The 14,880-nt window shown below is 31.9% G+C and overlaps 1 pseudogene; it reads left to right on the top strand.

The window, feature by feature from the left end:
* Positions 1-1,616: 1,616 nt before the first annotated feature.
* Positions 1,617-14,880, top strand: part of LOC105620403 — an 18,639-nt pseudogene continuing 5,375 nt past the window's right edge.

Here is a 14,880-nt window from a genome sequence, read left to right as displayed (position 1 = left end):
TCGTTTCGCGCCAACTACTCGTCTTCGTAAGTAGTATAAACGTAGTAACTATAGTCGTCTTCTTGTCGTGAAGTTAGTACGTGTAAGTAGTAAGAATATATATATATATATATATATATATATATATATTAGGTGTACAACTTTGCTTCCGCCGTTTTTTTTCCGAAATTCGAGGCTTTATTGTAAAAAACTGGTTATACATTTATACATTATTATGATTCAAAGTATTGTCCATCGCTGGCCACTACTTTCTCCCATCTTTCGGGTAGCGTACGAATCCCGCGTCGAAAAAACTGGTCATCTTTTGAGGCTATCCACGAATCGATCCAATTTTTTACTTCTTCATAAGACCGGAAGTGCTGGTCAGCCAGGCCGTGTGCCATTGATCGAAACAAGTGATAGTCAGAGGGAGCAACGTTTGGAGAATACGGCGGGTGGACTTCCCATTTCAACATTTCCAAATATGTCTTGACCACTTTCGCAACATGGGGTCGAGCATTGTCATGCTGCAAAATCACTTTATCGTGTCTCTCGTTGTATTGCGGCCGTTTGTCTTTCAATGCTCGGCTCAAACGCATCAATTGCGTTCGATACCGATCGATACCGCCTGTGATTGTTTCAGTCGGTTTTAACAGTTCATAATACACTACGCCGAGCTGGTCCCACCAAATACAGAGCATGACCTTGGACGTCAAAATCACCGTTCTTGAAGCGTTTAAATCACTCACGACACGTTCTTTCACTAATAGCGGCCTCACCATAAGTATTTGAGAGCATTCGATGAGCCTCAGCCACAGATTTCTTCATATTGAAGCAAAAAATTAAAACCTCCCGCAAATAACGAGAATTTGGTTCGTAAACTGACATTTTCAATCGAGAATAACTTTATGATGCAGACACAAATCGACTAATGTTTCTATGGGATTATGTTGACAGATGCCCAAGTTTATTGTATGACGTCTATGATCTATTTATTTCGATCACCACTTATCGTTAAAGTCATCTATAGGAAAACGGCGGAAGCAAAGTTGTACACCGAATGTACAAGTTATCATTGAGAAATATATTGTTATGTATGAACGCACTTATGTACGAACACACTTTATATCTCGATCAATCACGAGCGAGCTTTCGCTAGACTCCGTGCTCAGTTAGTTTGTCAATCTGTGCTCGTTCTGTGATTAGCATAATAGAGACCACGTCACCGTTGTCATTTATTAAATAATAAAAGTGTTCATTAACAATCCATCCGCCTACATTGTTCACGCTATACCTCTCGTAACATAGAAGGAAAGAGACACAAAAATAATATTAATGTAAATTAAATTATAATACAATTTTAATGAATTCTATATTTTAAATAAATTTCTACGAAAATATACTTTAAACAACTGGCGCAAAATTGAAGAAAAATGTAGGATCAATCACAGACGAGATTGCGCATTCTCTGGACTCTGATTATAGGGTTTCTAATCGCATCTAGGTATTCGTATATATCATGTCTATATGAGAATATGACCAAAATGAACAAATGACTCATTGTCAATGACCTAAAAAGACCAATAACAAACTAGAAATAAAGTCTTCCGCTTTTCATTAAACATCGAATAACAAACATGGCAGTCGTCATAATTTTTAGTCCCTTCGTACTCGTGTTTACACTTACGCTTTCCTTTGTTTCTGTCGCAAATTCTTCGGATAGTTATTACACGTCTGCGAGAGTTGAGGTAATGTAATCTGAGTTAAATCAATACGTAGGATGTAATTACTCAAATCTTAAGTACGACTTTTTTATCATTATCAATTATAACATGTTCTGTCACATGTGTACAATTACTTTTAAACGAAACTTTATTACGTATCGAAAGATTGCATTTCGTATAAATTAAATCATTATAATATTGTTATTGTTATGTTATGATATGTTATATTCGTTTTTCAAAGCTGTAGTGGTTCACTTCACTCGACTGCCAGATGTCAAGCAATTCATTTTTGAGGATCTATCACAATAGTATCCTTTAAAATATATTATATTTATTAATTATTTTTATATTCATATATTTTTAGCTTATTTCAAACTACATTGTTAGATGATTAGTATGAAATGCTCATTTTATTCATTTTTGACATTTAATCCTATTTTATAATTTCTGTGTATATATATATATATATATATTTTACAAATATATGTACACACATAAAGATTTGATCATCATGTTCGCAAACATGACATTTAATAATTAATAATAGAAATATAGACAAAATTTAAAATGTTGTATGAAAGATAAACCATTTTAATGTTCTCAATTAATTTTTTTTCTTGTAAGAAAAATATTTCAAACAAGACCCTAGTAAAAAAATTTTGCTAAAATTATTCTATGAATACTTTTCGATAAAATTTCAGCATTTCAGAAAAATTTTAATTTAATTTCAGCGATGTTTAATTGAAAAATTTATTTTTAGCAAAATTTCAGAAAAATTTCAATAAAAATTTCAAAGAAATTTTAACAAAATTTCAAAGAAATTTCAATAATTTCAGTTCAGTTTCAACGATTTTTCAGTATGTCAGCTGAAAAATTCACTTTCAGTAAAATTTCAACAAATTTTCAACAATTTCGCTGAAATGTTTCAAAACGGAATAATTTCAGCGAAATTTTTTCACCAGGAGAATGATATGGTCTGGAGGAAATGAAAAACAATGAAAAAAATCGAATTTTTGAAAGTCATATGAAAATTATCGCTATTTTTTTTAATGGAATTATAAATTTTTTACATAATATGATGTACAGTTCGTAGCAAGAATGCTTGGGGTTCACAGGAGTTTTAGAGGTCCATGTTTTGTTCTTAGTTATATTCATGTCTATTAAAATCTGATACAATATTATGTCAGCGATTAGAAATGTATCATAGTATTTGCGAATTGTGTTTTGACAGCAGGCCGATATATTAATCTCAGTTTAATCAGTGAAATCTCTCTTTATCAAATAACCTAGTGATTAATAGATTGAAAATATTTCAATATTTCTCTATTTATAAAAAAACAGCAAAAGTTTCTTCAGTGAAATTTCTGAAATATTCCAAAGTTTAATTGAAATTAAGCCTTCAATATATCAGATAAGTTGTAGTTTTGAAAAAATATAATTTATTTGCCAATAAGAAGATGTACTTTGTGAGCTGTTTTTCTTATCAATAATATAAATAAGCGAATAAGATAGTCAACGATGGAGTATTTGTAGCGAGAAATGTTTTATTAGAGACAAGCACAGAAAGGTAATTCCAGATGTTTAATCATAAAATATTTCAGACACTTATCTTGTTAAGAATGATGGTTAATAGCATTAAAATTCTTTATATTGTTGTTTCTCATTCAATCTCGATGAATGATTGCAAACTCAGTATTAGTATGAGTGCCAGAATTAAAATTAAATTAAATTGTGAATCTCCTGAGAACTGAATTTCTAAATAAAATTTTTCTCGTATGTATAATATTTTATTACATACTTGCTTTTAGACGATTAGAAAACAATTAAAAAAATTAAATCGTAAAATTCAATAATCATCATTTAATAATCATAAGTCGATGTAAGATCTTATTGTTTAACAGAGATTTATATCTCTATTGAGCAATAAGAACAATCTCCTAATTATCTAAAAGTAAATAAAAGGGAGTGGTTCACTTGCATACTGTAGCAATTATTCACGCCAGTCACAACGACTTCTGCGTAGAGAGTTTTTGTTCTAGAGCGATGGCTTGTGCTCAATTGGCTCATATGCAATTGCTATATACTCATAATAAAATATTACACATATGAAAAAAATCTTATTTAGAATACATTCAACTCTCAGGAAATTTAATTTTATTTTAATTCTAGCACACATATATTATGCCGATTGCAATTTTCACCATTGAATGAGAAACAACAATATAAAGAATTTTAATGTCTACTAATCAGTCATTTTTAATATGATGAGTGCCTGAAATATCTTATGACTAAATATCTGAAATTATCTTTCTGTGCTTGTCTCTAAAACACTTTTCGCCACAAATACTCCATCGTTGACTATTTTATTTATATTATTACCTCTGTAAGAAAAACAGCTCACAAAAACTGCGGTAATGCAAATCTGAGGCATCGAAGTGTTCTTATATTATATAGCATATGTCACATGCACTATAGAAAAAGAGCACTCTGACGCTTCAGATTTGCATTGCGGAATGTAAAGTATATTTTCTTAGCGGCAATTATATTTTTTCAACTACAATACAATTTATCTGATATATTAAAGACTTCGATTCGCTTCCTTTGAATTAAACTTCAGAATATTTCAAAGATCTCACTAAAAAAAACTTTCGCCGTTTTTCTCCGGATGAAGAAATATTGAAATGTCTTCAATCTAATCACTAACCAATGAGAAAAAAAATATTTGAAAAAACGTTTTCAAAAACGACGTTTAAAATAAAGAAAAGTCTCCTTTTTTAAAAAACGTTTATTCAAATGTTTAAAGAAATGTTTTTTAATGTTAAAAAAACGTTTTTTTTTAATGTTAAAATGTTTAAAATTATATGAACAAAATTAGAAAAAATATTGTACAACGCAGAAATCTTTTTTTTAATTTATTACTTTTCATCGACAGTACCTATAATCTTAGACAACTAATTTTATTAATCAATTGTAATTTTTAATTATATTTTATTTTTTTTATTTTTATTTTTTTTACTCATCGGGTTTTGAACTTGAGACTTCAGAATTATGAGTCTATGAGTTATCTCATCCGTACGCCACTTATAATTGTCGATGAACACAGTTCTTATCTATAAATGATGTACTTAACGCAATTATATTGGATTAACTTCTCTTCCGTGATTATTTTTTTATTCCGACCCGTTTTTTATTAATTTGAATTTTAGAAAATAATAAAATTGTTTTAACATTTATATTAAACGTCAGATAAACATTAAATAAATTTTTTTAAATCAAAATTTAAAGAAATAATGTAAAATAAATATTTAATAAACGTCAAATAAACATTTAAGAATATTCCTCTGAATCATTCACGAAAAATTAGTGTAAAACGAACGATTAATAAACATTAAATAAATGCTATCATGAAAACGAATCATGAAATGTAAAATTAATAAAAAATAAAAAACATTTCTTCTCTATTGAGGTAATAGAGAAGTCCTCCATTGAGGTAATAGAGTCCATTGATCCAACATGAAATAAATGTTTAGATGTTTCTTCAAGCCATTATCTTAAATGAACAATTTTGATGTAAAAAACATTTGATAAACGTTAAATAGGCATTCAAAAATACTTCTTCAAAATAAGTAATTAATGTAAAATAAATATTTCATAAATGTTAAATAAACGTTTAAAAAATGTTTTTTCAGAACATCATTATAAATTATCAATATTTTATCAACATCGGAAGTGAGAAGACTAAACCCAATAATTACCTAATATTTTTATATGCAGAATAATTGGAGGAACATATTATCACAAATATAATTTTATTTAAAAAAATAATGATATCCTCATATTATCTTGTAAAATTAATTTTTTTTAATTAATTTTTTAAATTAATTTTTCAATTAATTTGCCTCCCTCCTAACTATACAACTTTTATTTAAAATGTCTTTTGTTTAAAAGACATTTTTTTCATAAAAGATATAAGAAAAAAATATTTAGATAGAATTTATTGGTAAGAATATTAAAATATGTCAACCTATAAATTAAATGAATCTGATAGAAAAAAGTGTCGCTCTATCCCGCAAATCGAAACAGCAAAATTAAAATTAATGATTATTGAGGTTAAGAAATCTATTATAGCCATGAAATACTGCGATGCAAACATGCACTGCATAAGAAATTCGCGATTTTAAAACATAAATTCACTACTTTAAAAACATAAATTCACTACTTTAAAACAGATATTCTACTTAAAATATAAATTCAGTACTTTAAAACAAATTCTCTCCTCCAAAACACAAATTCACCCATACACAACACTAAAAGTTTTCAGAAATCTCTCAGAAATATTTCAACTGAAAAGTGAATCATTTCATAAAAATTACGAAATATATTTGCAACATTTCTGAAACAGCTCTGAAATGGTAAAATATCCGCGATTCTTGTACATGAAACCTTGTTGAAAGGTTGACGAAATGTTATAGAAAGAACCTGCAATCTTTTTAAAATATTCTTTTTGAAATATCAAAGAGGTTTCAGCCATTTCTAGTATTACAAAAATGATATTTAAATATATACTTGATTAATACTTAAATAATATTTAAATTTATTATGTGGACATAATAAATTTGAATATTGTGTAAGTCAATTAAACATATATTTAAATAGCAATTATCATTTCTGAAGTATTTAAAATTTATTCGACAACTATATCAGCACGCAATTATCATTTCTGAAATTAATTCGTTTAAATGAATATATATAATAGTTCAACATCTTAACATTCCGTAGTGGCGCTTCGTATTTAAAGTAATATATTTAACATAAACGGTCTTATTTTCAATCTTATTATTTAAAATTTATTAAGAATTTTATGATCTATTTATACATTACAAAACTTATTAAAATTTTGTGATCTGTTTACACATTACAAAATTTATTAAAATAAACTCAAAGTATTTCTCAAAAATAGTAATTATATCGCAAAATATATTATATATATTTTGATTAATTAATCATATTATATATTATATATGTATGCATAAAAGCACTTATACATAATTACCATTAAAAAAACATCATCTGCAGTTTTCAAACAATATCATCCCAAATAACCAAGCTCGATATAGCATATTGTATAAATTAATGCATTGCATATGTTGTTATATATTTGCTGTACATTTGCTGACGAAATAGGATACATTATGAATACAACAACATGACTGCTTATGCGTATATGTAATCAGTTGTCGAAATTTCTAGAGCAAACTGTAAATATTATGTTCTTAACAACGTGACAGCAACATGTTAGCAACGAATAATTAATTGTTTCATCTTGAGCATTATAATGAAAACATGATAGCAACAGAAAATATATAATGATATGTATGATTTCCATTCGTTGTTGCAAATATTAGATGTGGGAAAAAGTTCGTAGCGTTTTTTTAATGCCATCTAACGGGAAAAACGCCACGAACTTTTTCCCATACCTAATATGTCTTACCATTCATATACAAAAATTTTTTGTAATTAAAGTAGACAAAGCAAAATAAAACTAAATCGTGATCAAAAAATGACTTTTAGTAAACATTTTAGAGCCATTTTAACATTATGATGATTTTATTCTGTTTAAATGTTTTTCAATTTATTGCATATGATACATTTTAGAAACATTTCTGTTAAAACATTTCATATGACACATTGCAGAATCTTTTCAAAATTTTTGAGAAAAATTGAAACATTTCTGAAAACTTTCCATAATAATCGGTGCTGTGGCCATTATTTTATGAAATTTATTGCTTTAAAAAAATTTACTACTTCGAAAACACAAATTATGTAGAGGAAAATCGCCAATATTTGACATAAGTTTCCTAAGCGACATCTTCTTCTCAGAAACTAATTATTGCTTTATTAATAAAATCATGATCTGTTTAGTTAATTAAAAAAATATAAACTCAAAATATAACTCATAATTCATATATTTGTGGCTTATGTCTATACCTAATCAGCTAAAACCAAATTCTGATGAATGCGAAAATAAAATTCTTACTATTTTCTTTTGCAAATAGCACAGTTTAAATAATAGTGATTATTAATAATATTATGTCGTTTTAAAATGCTTCTTAAAGTTTTATTTATGTGGGAATCTTGTAGGGAGATAACGCTTGTCGATAGCTTAACACAGTTTATTGATACACGAAGTATAAAAGATATATGCTTCTCGCACACTGCCGTCACGTTTTGTTGACGACCGAATCGAATCTAATCTTACCCGACCGTCGCGCCGACCTCTCGCGATCATTGGACCTCGTCGCCTGTAACGCCCTGCACACATTGGTCGAAGCTTGTTATCGACAGGAAGTACGATTCTCACATTCGACCATTCCTGCAATTTCCTCGGCCTCCGAGGGACATACTGTATAAAGTTTCATATAATCGACTGCTGATATTGTAAACTCAGGTCCTTCGTCGTTACTTTTATAGCTTCATATCGGTCATGATCTTTAGCCTCGGTATGGTCCGAGATATTTCCTCTTGATCTTCAATCCGAGGGCAAATTGCGTCCTCCGGATTACCACCAAATCGCCTTCCTTATAAATGCGAGTTTTCTTACGATGCTTATTATAATAATGCTGATTTTCCGCTTTTCTTTAAAATATTCTGCTTCGCTAACTTCCGCAAATTATCGCGTTTCTTGTTAAAAGATTGAACGTATTCTTGTTTTAATAAAGAAATAAATATAAATATTTGTACATCATCATGCTATTTCTTTACACCAAAAAGAGCTTCAAACGGACTCATATCTACATTACGCTGATATGTATTATTAAGGCTCATTTGCAACTTCGCAACGTGTCGATCGGGGTTATCTAGTGACAATTTTGTTAGTTCACCGGAATGATTTCGATTTACACGTTCTTATTTGACCGTTACCGCGTGGTACATCGGTAGTCACTGCGATCTGTTCAATAGTACAATAGTTACAGAAATCAGAGGAGGTGAACGCCGCGCCCCGATCCGTTATGACGCGCCTAGGATTATCAGGGATCTGTTGCATCGCTGTAAGCTTATCTATTATTTTTTTAATATTCGTAGTCTTAGTGGGATATAACCATACAAACTTTGAGAAGCGGTCCACTATAACCAATAAGTACTTATACAACTTAGATTAGTTATTGGGCCTAAATGAGGTGATACATATTTAATGGTACATCGCCCTTGGGAATTAGTTTCGCCTTTCTTTTTGCCTTTTTTCTTTTCAGATAACAGTACAGATAAAGATATACAGTACACAACATTCAATAAAACTTTCGACTTTTTCTTTTAACTGCGGGATATAATATTCTTGAAGCATCTCTACTATTTTTTTAACATCAAAATGCCTATTTCCGTGCACTTTTCTTATAATATCATGATGCATACTCGATGACAATACTATTACAGTTCTATCATCTATTTTTCTCATTAACAATCAGTTTTCTATTAAATAGTTTTTATAAGACTTCTTAACTAATAATTTAATAATATACAGTCGCTTCTTTATTTTGCTCATTCTTAATCAATGCCAACATTGTATCCTCAATAATCATCACAAGGAATCTACTCAATGCGACGTGTTTTATACATTTACCTGTTCAATGTTCAACTTCATACTCGAATTCTTCTAGCATCTGCCCACCTTAGGAGGTAGATTTTCTTTACTAAGTGTCTTTCGAAACGCTTGACAGTCAGTTATGATTTTGAACTTAATTCCTAACAAATAGGTATGGAACTTCTTTATCTTTGATTATCGCCATAATTTCGAGCTTATAGGAAATCATTTCTTTTCGGAATCGGTTGTCTTGCTGCTCATATAATAAATGGAATAGAAATCCAGATGGAAATCTTTTTCATTGACTTTTTTTTGTCTTTTGTCATTGACAAAATTTTGTTTTTTGTCATTGACTTTGTTTTGAGGAGGACCGCTCCATATCCCTGCTTACTCGCATCGGTGTGTAATTCGATGACCGCGGATGGGTCATATATACGAAGAACTGGCTCTCTCAACAATGCATTTTTCCATCTATTGAATGCAGCTTGTTGCACCAACCCGAAATAGAAATATTATTCCTCTATTACCTCATACAACTATCTGGGCGTAGTCTTTCACGAATTTCCTAAAATAGCTCGTGAGACTCAAAAAGCTCTGCAACTGTTTCAACGACTTCGGCTGAGGAAAATTCTGGACTGCACCGATTTTAATTGGGAATGATTTGACGCAGCCATTTCCAATAATATGTCCTAGGAACTCGACTTGTTTCTGTAAAAACTTGCATTTTTTCCACTTAATGCTTAAACCGTGATTAACGGCAACAGTTAATACTTCGGATAATTTCGGATAACAAAACATGTTTTCGTCGTAACCCAGAATGATTAAATCATCCATATATGTGAGAATCACATCTCCGGATGAGATCACAGAATACTTCGTCAATGAGTCATAAGAAGTTAGTCTATTACATAATCCGAAAGGTGTCTTCATAAATTCATATTGGCCATTTGGCATATAACGAAGGCTGTATAATTTTGGTTTTCTGCTTCTACCGGCATATGGAAGAACTCATTCTTTAAATCGATGATTAAGAACACTTGAAAGTTAACTAACGCGGCTATTCTATCACCTGTCAATGGCATCGGATATTTATCACGAATTATTTTCTTATTTAAGGATCGGTAATCTATATAAACGCAACCGTCTTTTTTGCGTACAATAACTACAGGACTAGCACTCGTTGTGGCTAGGTTTAATTATGCCGACTTCTACTTGCCTGTTTAAAATGTTTTTTTCTTTTGGAGTGAGCCTACGTGGATGCAAATGAACGGGCGTTCGATCCTTCAATGTCATTTTGTCTCTAATGTAGTCTTCACATTACTCTTTGGATGATGCTCTCTAATTAACATTTCAACTCTGTTCCGATACGACTCTGCAACTTCGATTTCTTCGACAGTGACATAATTTATAGTGGCTAATTCTTCGAATCCATTTGGCTGATCATCCTTATCGGTAGCTTCCGTGCTTGAGAGTGATATCTTCAGTCAAAGACCATTTGATTTCGAATCTTCCTTTCTTTATAATAACCTCGATCTTTCAGGAAATCGCGTTCGAAGATCAACTTAGCGATCATAGAATGTGTAAGGACGTATGCCTGAATTTCATAAACATCTTCTTGGATAGAGAACCTCAGACGAAAGGTACTCATCGGCTTCGTGAGACATTCCTATAAACAACTGAGTTGTATTGCTTAATTTGGGCTTGTCATCTTCTCATACATGTCATGACGCACTAGGCTGACGTCATTGCGGATCAATTAAGGCACCGTATGTCAAATCGGCAATCTCTATTGAGACGAATTTGTCATTGGCATTGTTGATGTAATTACTGCAGACGTCGGTGCTTCTGGTTGTTGTAATCATACACTTTGGAGCGATGTGCCCATATTCATTGCATTTGAAACACTTCGGCCCTTTGTCAGCATTCGTACAATTTTTATTAACATTATATTCTGTGGAACCGAAGAAATTGAAGCAATGCTCTTTGCTTTCCTGGCTGAGTACTTGATCTGATTTCGCCGCGTCTTTTGTGCTGTCTTTAACACTGTCCTTCTTAACGGCTTAGCTGTTTTCTTCCACTGTACTTTTTCTTTGATGCGATCGTACACTTTGAAACATTTCTTCAATTCGCGTATCGTTTTCGCGTTATACAACACCGTCTTATTGCATTCTTCGTCTTGTATGATGTTTCTATAATGTATTGGACGAGGGCGTCTTCCTCTATGTGATCTTGATTGGCGACCTCTCTTGCATCGCGTAAATGTACTACCGACTACTTTCGGTTGGTTGCCGTTTACGCGTATAATTGACTGTGTATCGTTGCACTATTCCATTCAAGTTTACATTCTCTCTTCAGACGACATTTGAGCGTATTTCAAGAAGTGATCCCTTTTTTGAACGACACGAATCGTTTCGCCGATCTCTTTAGCATGCGCTTGCCAAAACTAACTTCTGTAAGACATTTCTCGAGTAGGTCATGTCCTCGAACTCTGAGATCCAATTGGTAATCGATAATTTATCATCGTCAGTAAAATACGATAAGCTGCCTTCTACGTCTTTGATCGTGAAATTATTCCCCTGCGATCGGCGGTTGGCTGATTCCAATACACCTTGTCTTCGTCCAATGGAAATACCGATATCCGATACATCATCAATATGGCATCTCAATCTCTTGATCGACTTCCTCGTTCGCGCTCGCCATTCCGCCTGACTTCTTGTTCTGCATTTCAACATCTTCGTGCATTCTGCATTTTCTCTTCGTCATCCATCGAATCCTTTGTCATCCGACTCGTCTTCATCCCGTTGTATTATCTTCTTTGTTATTCGCGGCATCTTCAGCTTTTCGCAGTCTTTCTTTCAATTGGCTTTTATTGTCGGTACCTCGCTTCCGCAATTCGTCTTTGAGATCAGTTAGTTTCATTTTGTCAGTAGCTAATGTGAATTCTTCATCTGTCTCTTTTTGTGGCGTCTTGCCTCTTCTTGTCTCTGTCGAGCCATTTTGTCCGCCTTTCCCGCCATCTTTGCCGTTGCTTTGTGATTTACCAGGAAGCATTTTTACACGTACTTGTTTTCAATTTTTATTTTACAATTGAGACGGTCACACAACTGCACAACTGAGGTTCTGACAACTGTTCAATAACTGTTCTGACAACTTTACGACTCGCAATTGCGCGGCCGTGGATTTGGAATTGATGTGCGATCACTAATACTTGTCGCGTCGGCCCACTTACCGTGCTCGACTTACAAACAATTATCCGCCGATCCCGACTGAGCCCCCAAAAAGAAGATATGTGGGAATGCAGGGAGATAATGCTTAACAGGAAGTAACGTCGCCTAGCTTAACAGTTAAATTTATTGACGAGGTACAAAAGATATATGGTTCACGCTGCCGTCACGCTTTGTTGACCGAATCGAATCGAATCTAACTTTACCCGACGCAACGACTGTTGCGCCGACCTCCTGCGATTTGGGCCACATCGGTTGACGGTTGTTACCGATGTGGTCCAATGATCGCAGGAGGTCGGCGCAACAGTCGTAGGAAGTACGATTCCCACATTTATATTATTTTTTCTTTTAGTTTCTTCATAATACGATTTTAAATTTAAAATTGGGATGTAGCGTAAACCGTCACACTTATCCGTAAAACAGACCATGAGTTAACTAATCTTTATAATGCTTTATAGTGTCAAATAGCCCGGGAAAAAAATATTTTATATATAATTATATAAAATTATATTAAAATATATATATATATAATTTTATATAATTGTATATAATTATACATAAAAAATTTTTGTCGAGAATTCTATTGGATCTAAAAGCAATCACGCATACATACATAGAAAAACTCTTGAAAAACTATCGCATTACATAATTGCATCTTGCAGAACAGCATAAAGTAAATATGCATATAATTCAATGAAAATGTTTTATAACAAAATGAAGAGATTCTAGAAAATCTTATATACATTCACTTGTAGATACTTTATACAGATAATTCCTGTAAAAAAAAAAGAATAGGAATACGTAGCATTACTGCTTATTGTATCAGTTTTTGGAGTCATTTTGTCAGACATACATTTTTGCTTATCTTACGAAAAAATTAATTATTGCAAAATTGCAAACATTATAAAAACTGCTTATACTATCTGATAGAAGACACTTTTTAGTTTGAATTAATATTTTTAAAGTTTTATTCTTTTGTTTAAGAAATATTGTCTACAAACAAAGTGATGTATCGACCATAGTGGTGTATCGGCGACTTTCTTCTATTATTTTTATGTTTTGGAAGTAGTGAATTTGTTTTTAAAGTAATGAATTTGTATTTTAAAGCAGAGAATTTGTTCTAAAGTGAATTCGTATTCTATTACAAAAACAGATCGGGGAATTCAACTCGAATTGAGGTAAACCAATTCAATCTCAGAGTTTAAAAAATCCAAAAAACCAGGGCGAATGAGAGTCAGCATGGTAGTTTATACGCAATCTTAAATCTATCTTTATTCTAAAAAATAGTACGTTTCACTTTGGAACTATCCTCAGCATTACAATTTCAAAATATCAATCCCTTCATGTCCAAGGAAAAAATCATTAGATTTACAGATTTAATGTTGTAAAATCAAGACATAGAAGGAATTCGTCTCAACGTTGGATCAAAAAACAATTAAAATTTATTACCACTAGAAAGTATCATGTTAATTACAGAAACATGATTGAGAGTTAAATACGGCGAACTGTCGGGTTGCACCAAGAAACATTTTAACGTTCCTTTATCTTCCTTGTGTTAAATAAACATTAAATTTAGTTATTTATAAATTTTATAAATTATATAAAATTTAAATAGTTGGCTAAACTATTAGTACATTGAAAAAAATAGCCTAAATTTAAATAAATATTGGGAGTACAAATAAGTTTCCGCCGTTTTTATCAAGTTTTTATCAAAAATTAATAATTATTAAAATTAATTAAATTATTTATTGTGAAAGAACGGTACATAATATTTTATTCAAAGTAATGACCATCACTAGCCACTACTTTTTCCCATCTTTCTAGTAGCATGTAGATACCGCGTCGGAAGAACGCTTCATCTTTTGAGGCTATCCAATCATCGATACAATCTTCATATGATGTGAAATGCTACTCAAACAGGCGATGACATGCGTCATCGATCGGAACAAGTGGTAGTCGGAAGGAGTAATGTCTGGAAAATACGGCGAGTGGGGTAGAACTTCCCATTTGAGTGTTTCTAAGTAGGATTTGACCGGCGCCGCAACATGTGGTCGAGCATTATCATGCAGGAGAATAATTTTGTCATGTCTGGAGTAGTAATGGGCGCGTTTTTTCTTGAGTGCTCGGCTCAATCTCATCAATCGTGTTCGGTAGAAAGCCCTAGTAATGGTCTCGTTCGATTTGAGCAACTCATAATACACGTCATCAAACTGATCCTACCAAATACACAACATGAATTTTTTTCTATGAATATTCGGCTTGGCTGTCGATGTTGAAGCATGGTTCCCATGATTTCCTCTTCTTTGGGTTATCATAGAATCCATTTTTCATCACCAGACTATACGATGCAAAAAACTCTTATGCCTGGCAAGCA

This window comes from Atta cephalotes, assembly GCF_000143395.1.
Source record: "Atta cephalotes unplaced genomic scaffold scaffold00026, whole genome shotgun sequence".
Lineage (NCBI taxonomy): Eukaryota > Metazoa > Arthropoda > Insecta > Hymenoptera > Formicidae > Atta > Atta cephalotes.
The sequence above is the reverse complement of the archived record's forward strand: the minus strand, read 5'-3'. Positions and strand labels throughout refer to the sequence as shown.